The 12285-nt window shown below is 51.9% G+C and overlaps 30 non-coding genes and 1 pseudogene across 30 annotated transcripts; all 31 read left to right on the forward strand.

Moving 5' to 3' along the window:
• Positions 1–45: 45 nt before the first annotated feature.
• Positions 46–236, forward strand: LOC139646603 (U2 spliceosomal RNA). Its single transcript, XR_011695329.1, has one exon. It is a non-coding gene; the product is annotated as a U2 spliceosomal RNA (small nuclear RNA).
• Positions 237–572: 336 nt separating this feature from the next.
• On the forward strand, positions 573–688 carry LOC139646653 (U5 spliceosomal RNA). Its single transcript, XR_011695375.1, has one exon. It is a non-coding gene; the product is annotated as a U5 spliceosomal RNA (small nuclear RNA).
• A 168-nt stretch (positions 689–856) lies between these two features.
• On the forward strand, positions 857–1047 carry LOC139646604 (U2 spliceosomal RNA). The gene has a single exon (XR_011695330.1). It is a non-coding gene; the product is annotated as a U2 spliceosomal RNA (small nuclear RNA).
• A 336-nt stretch (positions 1048–1383) lies between these two features.
• LOC139646654 (U5 spliceosomal RNA) lies at positions 1384–1499 on the forward strand. The gene has a single exon (XR_011695376.1). It is a non-coding gene; the product is annotated as a U5 spliceosomal RNA (small nuclear RNA).
• A 168-nt stretch (positions 1500–1667) lies between these two features.
• On the forward strand, positions 1668–1858 carry LOC139646606 (U2 spliceosomal RNA). Its single transcript, XR_011695332.1, has one exon. It is a non-coding gene; the product is annotated as a U2 spliceosomal RNA (small nuclear RNA).
• Positions 1859–2194: 336 nt separating this feature from the next.
• On the forward strand, positions 2195–2310 carry LOC139646655 (U5 spliceosomal RNA). The gene has a single exon (XR_011695377.1). It is a non-coding gene; the product is annotated as a U5 spliceosomal RNA (small nuclear RNA).
• Positions 2311–2478: 168 nt separating this feature from the next.
• Positions 2479–2669, forward strand: LOC139646625 (U2 spliceosomal RNA). The gene has a single exon (XR_011695350.1). It is a non-coding gene; the product is annotated as a U2 spliceosomal RNA (small nuclear RNA).
• Positions 2670–3005: 336 nt separating this feature from the next.
• Positions 3006–3121, forward strand: LOC139646721 (U5 spliceosomal RNA). The gene has a single exon (XR_011695438.1). It is a non-coding gene; the product is annotated as a U5 spliceosomal RNA (small nuclear RNA).
• A 168-nt stretch (positions 3122–3289) lies between these two features.
• LOC139646607 (U2 spliceosomal RNA) lies at positions 3290–3480 on the forward strand. Its single transcript, XR_011695333.1, has one exon. It is a non-coding gene; the product is annotated as a U2 spliceosomal RNA (small nuclear RNA).
• A 336-nt stretch (positions 3481–3816) lies between these two features.
• LOC139646722 (U5 spliceosomal RNA) lies at positions 3817–3932 on the forward strand. Its single transcript, XR_011695439.1, has one exon. It is a non-coding gene; the product is annotated as a U5 spliceosomal RNA (small nuclear RNA).
• Positions 3933–4100: 168 nt separating this feature from the next.
• LOC139646608 (U2 spliceosomal RNA) lies at positions 4101–4291 on the forward strand. Its single transcript, XR_011695334.1, has one exon. It is a non-coding gene; the product is annotated as a U2 spliceosomal RNA (small nuclear RNA).
• A 336-nt stretch (positions 4292–4627) lies between these two features.
• On the forward strand, positions 4628–4743 carry LOC139646641 (U5 spliceosomal RNA). Its single transcript, XR_011695363.1, has one exon. It is a non-coding gene; the product is annotated as a U5 spliceosomal RNA (small nuclear RNA).
• Positions 4744–4911: 168 nt separating this feature from the next.
• LOC139646609 (U2 spliceosomal RNA) lies at positions 4912–5102 on the forward strand. The gene has a single exon (XR_011695335.1). It is a non-coding gene; the product is annotated as a U2 spliceosomal RNA (small nuclear RNA).
• A 336-nt stretch (positions 5103–5438) lies between these two features.
• Positions 5439–5554, forward strand: LOC139646656 (U5 spliceosomal RNA). The gene has a single exon (XR_011695378.1). It is a non-coding gene; the product is annotated as a U5 spliceosomal RNA (small nuclear RNA).
• A 168-nt stretch (positions 5555–5722) lies between these two features.
• Positions 5723–5913, forward strand: LOC139646610 (U2 spliceosomal RNA). The gene has a single exon (XR_011695336.1). It is a non-coding gene; the product is annotated as a U2 spliceosomal RNA (small nuclear RNA).
• A 336-nt stretch (positions 5914–6249) lies between these two features.
• On the forward strand, positions 6250–6365 carry LOC139646724 (U5 spliceosomal RNA). The gene has a single exon (XR_011695441.1). It is a non-coding gene; the product is annotated as a U5 spliceosomal RNA (small nuclear RNA).
• Positions 6366–6533: 168 nt separating this feature from the next.
• LOC139646630 (U2 spliceosomal RNA) lies at positions 6534–6724 on the forward strand. The gene has a single exon (XR_011695355.1). It is a non-coding gene; the product is annotated as a U2 spliceosomal RNA (small nuclear RNA).
• Positions 6725–7060: 336 nt separating this feature from the next.
• Positions 7061–7176, forward strand: LOC139646725 (U5 spliceosomal RNA). The gene has a single exon (XR_011695442.1). It is a non-coding gene; the product is annotated as a U5 spliceosomal RNA (small nuclear RNA).
• A 168-nt stretch (positions 7177–7344) lies between these two features.
• Positions 7345–7535, forward strand: LOC139646611 (U2 spliceosomal RNA). The gene has a single exon (XR_011695337.1). It is a non-coding gene; the product is annotated as a U2 spliceosomal RNA (small nuclear RNA).
• Positions 7536–7871: 336 nt separating this feature from the next.
• Positions 7872–7987, forward strand: LOC139646726 (U5 spliceosomal RNA). The gene has a single exon (XR_011695443.1). It is a non-coding gene; the product is annotated as a U5 spliceosomal RNA (small nuclear RNA).
• A 168-nt stretch (positions 7988–8155) lies between these two features.
• LOC139646612 (U2 spliceosomal RNA) lies at positions 8156–8346 on the forward strand. The gene has a single exon (XR_011695338.1). It is a non-coding gene; the product is annotated as a U2 spliceosomal RNA (small nuclear RNA).
• Positions 8347–8682: 336 nt separating this feature from the next.
• On the forward strand, positions 8683–8798 carry LOC139646727 (U5 spliceosomal RNA). The gene has a single exon (XR_011695444.1). It is a non-coding gene; the product is annotated as a U5 spliceosomal RNA (small nuclear RNA).
• A 168-nt stretch (positions 8799–8966) lies between these two features.
• Positions 8967–9157, forward strand: LOC139646613 (U2 spliceosomal RNA). Its single transcript, XR_011695339.1, has one exon. It is a non-coding gene; the product is annotated as a U2 spliceosomal RNA (small nuclear RNA).
• A 336-nt stretch (positions 9158–9493) lies between these two features.
• LOC139646658 (U5 spliceosomal RNA) lies at positions 9494–9609 on the forward strand. Its single transcript, XR_011695379.1, has one exon. It is a non-coding gene; the product is annotated as a U5 spliceosomal RNA (small nuclear RNA).
• A 168-nt stretch (positions 9610–9777) lies between these two features.
• On the forward strand, positions 9778–9968 carry LOC139646614 (U2 spliceosomal RNA). Its single transcript, XR_011695340.1, has one exon. It is a non-coding gene; the product is annotated as a U2 spliceosomal RNA (small nuclear RNA).
• A 336-nt stretch (positions 9969–10304) lies between these two features.
• LOC139646659 (U5 spliceosomal RNA) lies at positions 10305–10420 on the forward strand. Its single transcript, XR_011695380.1, has one exon. It is a non-coding gene; the product is annotated as a U5 spliceosomal RNA (small nuclear RNA).
• Positions 10421–10588: 168 nt separating this feature from the next.
• LOC139646626 (U2 spliceosomal RNA) lies at positions 10589–10779 on the forward strand. Its single transcript, XR_011695351.1, has one exon. It is a non-coding gene; the product is annotated as a U2 spliceosomal RNA (small nuclear RNA).
• Positions 10780–11115: 336 nt separating this feature from the next.
• Positions 11116–11231, forward strand: LOC139646728 (U5 spliceosomal RNA). Its single transcript, XR_011695445.1, has one exon. It is a non-coding gene; the product is annotated as a U5 spliceosomal RNA (small nuclear RNA).
• Positions 11232–11399: 168 nt separating this feature from the next.
• LOC139646616 (U2 spliceosomal RNA) lies at positions 11400–11590 on the forward strand. The gene has a single exon (XR_011695341.1). It is a non-coding gene; the product is annotated as a U2 spliceosomal RNA (small nuclear RNA).
• Positions 11591–11926: 336 nt separating this feature from the next.
• On the forward strand, positions 11927–12042 carry LOC139646729 (U5 spliceosomal RNA). Its single transcript, XR_011695446.1, has one exon. It is a non-coding gene; the product is annotated as a U5 spliceosomal RNA (small nuclear RNA).
• A 168-nt stretch (positions 12043–12210) lies between these two features.
• Positions 12211–12285, forward strand: LOC139646635 (U2 spliceosomal RNA; annotated as a pseudogene; the record flags this gene model as incomplete).

The raw sequence follows: 12285 nt of genomic DNA on the forward strand, positions 1-12285 counted from the left end.
GGCCGGACCGGAGGGGCGGCCTTGTGCTGCCAACGGCAGGGGGTTATCGCTTCTCGGCCTTTTGGCTAAGATCAAGTGTAGTATCTGTTCTTATCAGTTTAATATCTGATACGTCCTCTATAAGGGGACAACATATTAAACGGATTTTTAGGACCAGGAGTCGAAAAAGGGGCTTGCTCCGTTCGCTCCACGCATCGACCCGGTATTGCAGTGCCGCTGGGAACGGTGCACCCTTCTCTCGCTCTGTGGAAAAGCAAAATCTCAAAACATGGAAAGCCAGTCTGCAAGTCCTACCTAATATCTAATATCGGACCGAAGGACCAAGAACAAAGTGGACGGCGTTTTTGTGCGCCTGGAAACTGGTCAAAGCAGTCTGTGCTGCGTTTTCTCGGAGGTGAATTTCCGGGTCATCGGATTGGATTAGGCTCAGGCTCCCGAGAAGGCGGGGTGGAGTGCCAGCAAAGGTGTGGCCTGTACTTTGCTATGCAGCTAGCCAAACAGGGGGGAGCACCGTGAAGCTGTTGACCGAGACGACTAGGGTCTTTGGCCGCTCTTGCGGAGAGAGGCTGTACTTACTCTGGTTTCTCTTCATAACGTACAAGTCTTTCGCCTTTTACTAAAGACTTCCGTGGAGAGTAACACCAAAGAGTTAAACGTATTTTTGGCGGGCTTAGCGCTTTGGCTGAGCCCTGTACAGTTGTGCAAGGAAACAGAAAACTAGGTCGGCAGATAATGCCAGAGACTCCGTGGGCGGAGGTGCTAAGCACCAGCAACTGTTATGGTAAAAGACTGCGACACCCCGACGAGGACGGGCCGGACCGGAGGGGCGGCCTTGTGCTGCCAACGGCAGGGGGTTATCGCTTCTCGGCCTTTTGGCTAAGATCAAGTGTAGTATCTGTTCTTATCAGTTTAATATCTGATACGTCCTCTATAAGGGGACAACATATTAAACGGATTTTTAGGACCAGGAGTCGAAAAAGGGGCTTGCTCCGTTCGCTCCACGCATCGACCCGGTATTGCAGTGCCGCTGGGAACGGTGCACCCTTCTCTCGCTCTGTGGAAAAGCAAAATCTCAAAACATGGAAAGCCAGTCTGCAAGTCCTACCTAATATCTAATATCGGACCGAAGGACCAAGAACAAAGTGGACGGCGTTTTTGTGCGCCTGGAAACTGGTCAAAGCAGTCTGTGCTGCGTTTTCTCGGAGGTGAATTTCCGGGTCATCGGATTGGATTAGGCTCAGGCTCCCGAGAAGGCGGGGTGGAGTGCCAGCAAAGGTGTGGCCTGTACTTTGCTATGCAGCTAGCCAAACAGGGGGGAGCACCGTGAAGCTGTTGACCGAGACGACTAGGGTCTTTGGCCGCTCTTGCGGAGAGAGGCTGTACTTACTCTGGTTTCTCTTCATAACGTACAAGTCTTTCGCCTTTTACTAAAGACTTCCGTGGAGAGTAACACCAAAGAGTTAAACGTATTTTTGGCGGGCTTAGCGCTTTGGCTGAGCCCTGTACAGTTGTGCAAGGAAACAGAAAACTAGGTCGGCAGATAATGCCAGAGACTCCGTGGGCGGAGGTGCTAAGCACCAGCAACTGTTATGGTAAAAGACTGCGACACCCCGACGAGGACGGGCCGGACCGGAGGGGCGGCCTTGTGCTGCCAACGGCAGGGGGTTATCGCTTCTCGGCCTTTTGGCTAAGATCAAGTGTAGTATCTGTTCTTATCAGTTTAATATCTGATACGTCCTCTATAAGGGGACAACATATTAAACGGATTTTTAGGACCAGGAGTCGAAAAAGGGGCTTGCTCCGTTCGCTCCACGCATCGACCCGGTATTGCAGTGCCGCTGGGAACGGTGCACCCTTCTCTCGCTCTGTGGAAAAGCAAAATCTCAAAACATGGAAAGCCAGTCTGCAAGTCCTACCTAATATCTAATATCGGACCGAAGGACCAAGAACAAAGTGGACGGCGTTTTTGTGCGCCTGGAAACTGGTCAAAGCAGTCTGTGCTGCGTTTTCTCGGAGGTGAATTTCCGGGTCATCGGATTGGATTAGGCTCAGGCTCCCGAGAAGGCGGGGTGGAGTGCCAGCAAAGGTGTGGCCTGTACTTTGCTATGCAGCTAGCCAAACAGGGGGGAGCACCGTGAAGCTGTTGACCGAGACGACTAGGGTCTTTGGCCGCTCTTGCGGAGAGAGGCTGTACTTACTCTGGTTTCTCTTCATAACGTACAAGTCTTTCGCCTTTTACTAAAGACTTCCGTGGAGAGTAACACCAAAGAGTTAAACGTATTTTTGGCGGGCTTAGCGCTTTGGCTGAGCCCTGTACAGTTGTGCAAGGAAACAGAAAACTCGGTCGGCAGATAATGCCAGAGACTCCGTGGGCGGAGGTGCTAAGCACCAGCAATTGTTATGGTAAAAGACTGCGACACCCCGACGAGGACGGGCCGGACCGGAGGGGCGGCCTTGTGCTGCCAACGGCAGGGGGTTATCGCTTCTCGGCCTTTTGGCTAAGATCAAGTGTAGTATCTGTTCTTATCAGTTTAATATCTGATACGTTCTCTATAAGGGGACAACATATTAAACGGATTTTTAGGACCAGGAGTCGAAAAAGGGGCTTGCTCCGTTCGCTCCACGCATCGACCCGGTATTGCAGTGCCGCTGGGAACGGTGCACCCTTCTCTCGCTCTGTGGAAAAGCAAAATCTCAAAACATGGAAAGCCAGTCTGCAAGTCCTACCTAATATCTAATATCGGACCGAAGGACCAAGAACAAAGTGGACGGCGTTTTTGTGCGCCTGGAAACTGGTCAAAGCAGTCTGTGCTGCGTTTTCTCGGAGGTGAATTTCCGGGTCATCGGATTGGATTAGGCTCAGGCTCCCGAGAAGGCGGGGTGGAGTGCCAGCAAAGGTGTGGCCTGTACTTTGCTATGCAGCTAGCCAAACAGGGGGGAGCACCGTGAAGCTGTTGACCGAGACGACTAGGGTCTTTGGCCGCTCTTGCGGAGAGAGGCTGTACTTACTCTGGTTTCTCTTCATAACGTACAAGTCTTTCGCCTTTTACTAAAGACTTCCGTGGAGAGTAACACCAAAGAGTTAAAGGTATTTTTGGCGGGCTTAGCGCTTTGGCTGAGCCCTGTACAGTTGTGCAAGGAAACAGAAAACTCGGTCGGCAGATAATGCCAGAGACTCCGTGGGCGGAGGTGCTAAGCACCAGCAATTGTTATGGTAAAAGACTGCGACACCCCGACGAGGACGGGCCGGACCGGAGGGGCGGCCTTGTGCTGCCAACGGCAGGGGGTTATCGCTTCTCGGCCTTTTGGCTAAGATCAAGTGTAGTATCTGTTCTTATCAGTTTAATATCTGATACGTCCTCTATAAGGGGACAACATATTAAACGGATTTTTAGGACCAGGAGTCGAAAAAGGGGCTTGCTCCGTTCGCTCCACGCATCGACCCGGTATTGCAGTGCCGCTGGGAACGGTGCACCCTTCTCTCGCTCTGTGGAAAAGCAAAATCTCAAAACATGGAAAGCCAGTCTGCAAGTCCTACCTAATATCTAATATCGGACCGAAGGACCAAGAACAAAGTGGACGGCGTTTTTGTGCGCCTGGAAACTGGTCAAAGCAGTCTGTGCTGCGTTTTCTCGGAGGTGAATTTCCGGGTCATCGGATTGGATTAGGCTCAGGCTCCCGAGAAGGCGGGGTGGAGTGCCAGCAAAGGTGTGGCCTGTACTTTGCTATGCAGCTAGCCAAACAGGGGGGAGCACCGTGAAGCTGTTGACCGAGACGACTAGGGTCTTTGGCCGCTCTTGCGGAGAGAGGCTGTACTTACTCTGGTTTCTCTTCATAACGTACAAGTCTTTCGCCTTTTACTAAAGACTTCCGTGGAGAGTAACACCAAAGAGTTAAAGGTATTTTTGGCGGGCTTAGCGCTTTGGCTGAGCCCTGTACAGTTGTGCAAGGAAACAGAAAACTCGGTCGGCAGATAATGCCAGAGACTCCGTGGGCGGAGGTGCTAAGCACCAGCAATTGTTATGGTAAAAGACTGCGACACCCCGACGAGGACGGGCCGGACCGGAGGGGCGGCCTTGTGCTGCCAACGGCAGGGGGTTATCGCTTCTCGGCCTTTTGGCTAAGATCAAGTGTAGTATCTGTTCTTATCAGTTTAATATCTGATACGTCCTCTATAAGGGGACAACATATTAAACGGATTTTTAGGACCAGGAGTCGAAAAAGGGGCTTGCTCCGTTCGCTCCACGCATCGACCCGGTATTGCAGTGCCGCTGGGAACGGTGCACCCTTCTCTCGCTCTGTGGAAAAGCAAAATCTCAAAACATGGAAAGCCAGTCTGCAAGTCCTACCTAATATCTAATATCGGACCGAAGGACCAAGAACAAAGTGGACGGCGTTTTTGTGCGCCTGGAAACTGGTCAAAGCAGTCTGTGCTGCGTTTTCTCGGAGGTGAATTTCCGGGTCATCGGATTGGATTAGGCTCAGGCTCCCGAGAAGGCGGGGTGGAGTGCCAGCAAAGGTGTGGCCTGTACTTTGCTATGCAGCTAGCCAAACAGGGGGGAGCACCGTGAAGCTGTTGACCGAGACGACTAGGGTCTTTGGCCGCTCTTGCGGAGAGAGGCTGTACTTACTCTGGTTTCTCTTCATAACGTACAAGTCTTTCGCCTTTTACTAAAGACTTCCGTGGAGAGTAACACTAAAGAGTTAAACGTATTTTTGGCGGGCTTAGCGCTTTGGCTGAGCCCTGTACAGTTGTGCAAGGAAACAGAAAACTCGGTCGGCAGATAATGCCAGAGACTCCGTGGGCGGAGGTGCTAAGCACCAGCAACTGTTATGGTAAAAGACTGCGACACCCCGACGAGGACGGGCCGGACCGGAGGGGCGGCCTTGTGCTGCCAACGGCAGGGGGTTATCGCTTCTCGGCCTTTTGGCTAAGATCAAGTGTAGTATCTGTTCTTATCAGTTTAATATCTGATACGTCCTCTATAAGGGGACAACATATTAAACGGATTTTTAGGACCAGGAGTCGAAAAAGGGGCTTGCTCCGTTCGCTCCACGCATCGACCCGGTATTGCAGTGCCGCTGGGAACGGTGCACCCTTCTCTCGCTCTGTGGAAAAGCAAAATCTCAAAACATGGAAAGCCAGTCTGCAAGTCCTACCTAATATCTAATATCGGACCGAAGGACCAAGAACAAAGTGGACGGCGTTTTTGTGCGCCTGGAAACTGGTCAAAGCAGTCTGTGCTGCGTTTTCTCGGAGGTGAATTTCCGGGTCATCGGATTGGATTAGGCTCAGGCTCCCGAGAAGGCGGGGTGGAGTGCCAGCAAAGGTGTGGCCTGTACTTTGCTATGCAGCTAGCCAAACAGGGGGGAGCACCGTGAAGCTGTTGACCGAGACGACTAGGGTCTTTGGCCGCTCTTGCGGAGAGAGGCTGTACTTACTCTGGTTTCTCTTCATAACGTACAAGTCTTTCGCCTTTTACTAAAGACTTCCGTGGAGAGTAACACCAAAGAGTTAAACGTATTTTTGGCGGGCTTAGCGCTTTGGCTGAGCCCTGTACAGTTGTGCAAGGAAACAGAAAACTAGGTCGGCAGATAATGCCAGAGACTCCGTGGGCGGAGGTGCTAAGCACCAGCAATTGTTATGGTAAAAGACTGCGACACCCCGACGAGGACGGGCCGGACCGGAGGGGCGGCCTTGTGCTGCCAACGGCAGGGGGTTATCGCTTCTCGGCCTTTTGGCTAAGATCAAGTGTAGTATCTGTTCTTATCAGTTTAATATCTGATACGTCCTCTATAAGGGGACAACATATTAAACGGATTTTTAGGACCAGGAGTCGAAAAAGGGGCTTGCTCCGTTCGCTCCACGCATCGACCCGGTATTGCAGTGCCGCTGGGAACGGTGCACCCTTCTCTCGCTCTGTGGAAAAGCAAAATCTCAAAACATGGAAAGCCAGTCTGCAAGTCCTACCTAATATCTAATATCGGACCGAAGGACCAAGAACAAAGTGGACGGCGTTTTTGTGCGCCTGGAAACTGGTCAAAGCAGTCTGTGCTGCGTTTTCTCGGAGGTGAATTTCCGGGTCATCGGATTGGATTAGGCTCAGGCTCCCGAGAAGGCGGGGTGGAGTGCCAGCAAAGGTGTGGCCTGTACTTTGCTATGCAGCTAGCCAAACAGGGGGGAGCACCGTGAAGCTGTTGACCGAGACGACTAGGGTCTTTGGCCGCTCTTGCGGAGAGAGGCTGTACTTACTCTGGTTTCTCTTCATAACGTACAAGTCTTTCGCCTTTTACTAAAGACTTCCGTGGAGAGTAACACCAAAGAGTTAAAGGTATTTTTGGCGGGCTTAGCGCTTTGGCTGAGCCCTGTACAGTTGTGCAAGGAAACAGAAAACTCGGTCGGCAGATAATGCCAGAGACTCCGTGGGCGGAGGTGCTAAGCACCAGCAATTGTTATGGTAAAAGACTGCGACACCCCGACGAGGACGGGCCGGACCGGAGGGGCGGCCTTGTGCTGCCAACGGCAGGGGGTTATCGCTTCTCGGCCTTTTGGCTAAGATGAAGTGTAGTATCTGTTCTTATCAGTTTAATATCTGATACGTCCTCTATAAGGGGACAACATATTAAACGGATTTTTAGGACCAGGAGTCGAAAAAGGGGCTTGCTCCGTTCGCTCCACGCATCGACCCGGTATTGCAGTGCCGCTGGGAACGGTGCACCCTTCTCTCGCTCTGTGGAAAAGCAAAATCTCAAAACATGGAAAGCCAGTCTGCAAGTCCTACCTAATATCTAATATCGGACCGAAGGACCAAGAACAAAGTGGACGGCGTTTTTGTGCGCCTGGAAACTGGTCAAAGCAGTCTGTGCTGCGTTTTCTCGGAGGTGAATTTCCGGGTCATCGGATTGGATTAGGCTCAGGCTCCCGAGAAGGCGGGGTGGAGTGCCAGCAAAGGTGTGGCCTGTACTTTGCTATGCAGCTAGCCAAACAGGGGGGAGCACCGTGAAGCTGTTGACCGAGACGACTAGGGTCTTTGGCCGCTCTTGCGGAGAGAGGCTGTACTTACTCTGGTTTCTCTTCATAACGTACAAGTCTTTCGCCTTTTACTAAAGACTTCCGTGGAGAGTAACACCAAAGAGTTAAAGGTATTTTTGGCGGGCTTAGCGCTTTGGCTGAGCCCTGTACAGTTGTGCAAGGAAACAGAAAACTCGGTCGGCAGATAATGCCAGAGACTCCGTGGGCGGAGGTGCTAAGCACCAGCAATTGTTATGGTAAAAGACTGCGACACCCCGACGAGGACGGGCCGGACCGGAGGGGCGGCCTTGTGCTGCCAACGGCAGGGGGTTATCGCTTCTCGGCCTTTTGGCTAAGATCAAGTGTAGTATCTGTTCTTATCAGTTTAATATCTGATACGTCCTCTATAAGGGGACAACATATTAAACGGATTTTTAGGACCAGGAGTCGAAAAAGGGGCTTGCTCCGTTCGCTCCACGCATCGACCCGGTATTGCAGTGCCGCTGGGAACGGTGCACCCTTCTCTCGCTCTGTGGAAAAGCAAAATCTCAAAACATGGAAAGCCAGTCTGCAAGTCCTACCTAATATCTAATATCGGACCGAAGGACCAAGAACAAAGTGGACGGCGTTTTTGTGCGCCTGGAAACTGGTCAAAGCAGTCTGTGCTGCGTTTTCTCGGAGGTGAATTTCCGGGTCATCGGATTGGATTAGGCTCAGGCTCCCGAGAAGGCGGGGTGGAGTGCCAGCAAAGGTGTGGCCTGTACTTTGCTATGCAGCTAGCCAAACAGGGGGGAGCACCGTGAAGCTGTTGACCGAGACGACTAGGGTCTTTGGCCGCTCTTGCGGAGAGAGGCTGTACTTACTCTGGTTTCTCTTCATAACGTACAAGTCTTTCGCCTTTTACTAAAGACTTCCGTGGAGAGTAACACCAAAGAGTTAAAGGTATTTTTGGCGGGCTTAGCGCTTTGGCTGAGCCCTGTACAGTTGTGCAAGGAAACAGAAAACTCGGTCGGCAGATAATGCCAGAGACTCCATGGGCGGAGGTGCTAAGCACCAGCAATTGTTATGGTAAAAGACTGCGACACCCCGACGAGGACGGGCCGGACCGGAGGGGCGGCCTTGTGCTGCCAACGGCAGGGGGTTATCGCTTCTCGGCCTTTTGGCTAAGATCAAGTGTAGTATCTGTTCTTATCAGTTTAATATCTGATACGTCCTCTATAAGGGGACAACATATTAAACGGATTTTTAGGACCAGGAGTCGAAAAAGGGGCTTGCTCCGTTCGCTCCACGCATCGACCCGGTATTGCAGTGCCGCTGGGAACGGTGCACCCTTCTCTCGCTCTGTGGAAAAGCAAAATCTCAAAACATGGAAAGCCAGTCTGCAAGTCCTACCTAATATCTAATATCGGACCGAAGGACCAAGAACAAAGTGGACGGCGTTTTTGTGCGCCTGGAAACTGGTCAAAGCAGTCTGTGCTGCGTTTTCTCGGAGGTGAATTTCCGGGTCATCGGATTGGATTAGGCTCAGGCTCCCGAGAAGGCGGGGTGGAGTGCCAGCAAAGGTGTGGCCTGTACTTTGCTATGCAGCTAGCCAAACAGGGGGGAGCACCGTGAAGCTGTTGACCGAGACGACTAGGGTCTTTGGCCGCTCTTGCGGAGAGAGGCTGTACTTACTCTGGTTTCTCTTCATAACGTACAAGTCTTTCGCCTTTTACTAAAGACTTCCGTGGAGAGTAACACCAAAGAGTTAAAGGTATTTTTGGCGGGCTTAGCGCTTTGGCTGAGCCCTGTACAGTTGTGCAAGGAAACAGAAAACTCGGTCGGCAGATAATGCCAGAGACTCCGTGGGCGGAGGTGCTAAGCACCAGCAATTGTTATGGTAAAAGACTGCGACACCCCGACGAGGACGGGCCGGACCGGAGGGGCGGCCTTGTGCTGCCAACGGCAGGGGGTTATCGCTTCTCGGCCTTTTGGCTAAGATCAAGTGTAGTATCTGTTCTTATCAGTTTAATATCTGATACGTCCTCTATAAGGGGACAACATATTAAACGGATTTTTAGGACCAGGAGTCGAAAAAGGGGCTTGCTCCGTTCGCTCCACGCATCGACCCGGTATTGCAGTGCCGCTGGGAACGGTGCACCCTTCTCTCGCTCTGTGGAAAAGCAAAATCTCAAAACATGGAAAGCCAGTCTGCAAGTCCTACCTAATATCTAATATCGGACCGAAGGACCAAGAACAAAGTGGACGGCGTTTTTGTGCGCCTGGAAACTGGTCAAAGCAGTCTGTGCTGCGTTTTCTCGGAGGTGAATTTCCGGGTCATCGGATTGGATTAGGCTCAGGCTCCCGAGAAGGCGGGGTGGAGTGCCAGCAAAGGTGTGGCCTGTACTTTGCTATGCAGCTAGCCAAACAGGGGGGAGCACCGTGAAGCTGTTGACCGAGACGACTAGGGTCTTTGGCCGCTCTTGCGGAGAGAGGCTGTACTTACTCTGGTTTCTCTTCATAACGTACAAGTCTTTCGCCTTTTACTAAAGACTTCCGTGGAGAGTAACACCAAAGAGTTAAACGTATTTTTGGCGGGCTTAGCGCTTTGGCTGAGCCCTGTACAGTTGTGCAAGGAAACAGAAAACTAGGTCGGCAGATAATGCCAGAGACTCCGTGGGCGGAGGTGCTAAGCACCAGCAACTGTTATGGTAAAAGACTGCGACACCCCGACGAGGACGGGCCGGACCGGAGGGGCGGCCTTGTGCTGCCAACGGCAGGGGGTTATCGCTTCTCGGCCTTTTGGCTAAGATCAAGTGTAGTATCTGTTCTTATCAGTTTAATATCTGATACGTCCTCTATAAGGGGACAACATATTAAACGGATTTTTAGGACCAGGAGTCGAAAAAGGGGCTTGCTCCGTTCGCTCCACGCATCGACCCGGTATTGCAGTGCCGCTGGGAACGGTGCACCCTTCTCTCGCTCTGTGGAAAAGCAAAATCTCAAAACATGGAAAGCCAGTCTGCAAGTCCTACCTAATATCTAATATCGGACCGAAGGACCAAGAACAAAGTGGACGGCGTTTTTGTGCGCCTGGAAACTGGTCAAAGCAGTCTGTGCTGCGTTTTCTCGGAGGTGAATTTCCGGGTCATCGGATTGGATTAGGCTCAGGCTCCCGAGAAGGCGGGGTGGAGTGCCAGCAAAGGTGTGGCCTGTACTTTGCTATGCAGCTAGCCAAACAGGGGGGAGCACCGTGAAGCTGTTGACCGAGACGACTAGGGTCTTTGGCCGCTCTTGCGGAGAGAGGCTGTACTTACTCTGGTTTCTCTTCATAACGTACAAGTCTTTCGCCTTTTACTAAAGACTTCCGTGGAGAGTAACACCAAAGAGTTAAACGTATTTTTGGCGGGCTTAGCGCTTTGGCTGAGCCCTGTACAGTTGTGCAAGGAAACAGAAAACTCGGTCGGCAGATAATGCCAGAGACTCCGTGGGCGGAGGTGCTAAGCACCAGCAATTGTTATGGTAAAAGACTGCGACACCCCGACGAGGACGGGCCGGACCGGAGGGGCGGCCTTGTGCTGCCAACGGCAGGGGGTTATCGCTTCTCGGCCTTTTGGCTAAGATCAAGTGTAGTATCTGTTCTTATCAGTTTAATATCTGATACGTTCTCTATAAGGGGACAACATATTAAACGGATTTTTAGGACCAGGAGTCGAAAAAGGGGCTTGCTCCGTTCGCTCCACGCATCGACCCGGTATTGCAGTGCCGCTGGGAACGGTGCACCCTTCTCTCGCTCTGTGGAAAAGCAAAATCTCAAAACATGGAAAGCCAGTCTGCAAGTCCTACCTAATATCTAATATCGGACCGAAGGACCAAGAACAAAGTGGACGGCGTTTTTGTGCGCCTGGAAACTGGTCAAAGCAGTCTGTGCTGCGTTTTCTCGGAGGTGAATTTCCGGGTCATCGGATTGGATTAGGCTCAGGCTCCCGAGAAGGCGGGGTGGAGTGCCAGCAAAGGTGTGGCCTGTACTTTGCTATGCAGCTAGCCAAACAGGGGGGAGCACCGTGAAGCTGTTGACCGAGACGACTAGGGTCTTTGGCCGCTCTTGCGGAGAGAGGCTGTACTTACTCTGGTTTCTCTTCATAACGTACAAGTCTTTCGCCTTTTACTAAAGACTTCCGTGGAGAGTAACACCAAAGAGTTAAAGGTATTTTTGGCGGGCTTAGCGCTTTGGCTGAGCCCTGTACAGTTGTGCAAGGAAACAGAAAACTCGGTCGGCAGATAATGCCAGAGACTCCGTGGGCGGAGGTGCTAAGCACCAGCAATTGTTATGGTAAAAGACTGCGACACCCCGACGAGGACGGGCCGGACCGGAGGGGCGGCCTTGTGCTGCCAACGGCAGGGGGTTATCGCTTCTCGGCCTTTTGGCTAAGATCAAGTGTAGTATCTGTTCTTATCAGTTTAATATCTGATACGTCCTCTATAAGGGGACAACATATTAAACGGATTTTTAGGACCAGGAGTCGAAAAAGGGGCTTGCTCCGTTCGCTCCACGCATCGACCCGGTATTGCAGTGCCGCTGGGAACGGTGCACCCTTCTCTCGCTCTGTGGAAAAGCAAAATCTCAAAACATGGAAAGCCAGTCTGCAAGTCCTACCTAATATCTAATATCGGACCGAAGGACCAAGAACAAAGTGGACGGCGTTTTTGTGCGCCTGGAAACTGGTCAAAGCAGTCTGTGCTGCGTTTTCTCGGAGGTGAATTTCCGGGTCATCGGATTGGATTAGGCTCAGGCTCCCGAGAAGGCGGGGTGGAGTGCCAGCAAAGGTGTGGCCTGTACTTTGCTATGCAGCTAGCCAAACAGGGGGGAGCACCGTGAAGCTGTTGACCGAGACGACTAGGGTCTTTGGCCGCTCTTGCGGAGAGAGGCTGTACTTACTCTGGTTTCTCTTCATAACGTACAAGTCTTTCGCCTTTTACTAAAGACTTCCGTGGAGAGTAACACCAAAGAGTTAAAGGTATTTTTGGCGGGCTTAGCGCTTTGGCTGAGCCCTGTACAGTTGTGCAAGGAAACAGAAAACTCGGTCGGCAGATAATGCCAGAGACTCCGTGGGCGGAGGTGCTAAGCACCAGCAATTGTTATGGTAAAAGACTGCGACACCCCGACGAGGACGGGCCGGACCGGAGGGGCGGCCTTGTGCTGCCAACGGCAGGGGGTTATCGCTTCTCGGCCTTTTGGCTAAGATCAAGTGTAGTATCTGTTCTTATCAGTTTAATATCTGATACGTCCTCTA

The sequence above is a fragment of the Centroberyx affinis genome, unplaced genomic scaffold (genome assembly GCF_046629955.1).
Source record: "Centroberyx affinis isolate AG114_WGS23_722 - 3 ecotype Tasmania unplaced genomic scaffold, CSIRO-AGI_Caff_v1 ptg000996l_1, whole genome shotgun sequence".
Lineage (NCBI taxonomy): Eukaryota > Metazoa > Chordata > Actinopteri > Beryciformes > Berycidae > Centroberyx > Centroberyx affinis.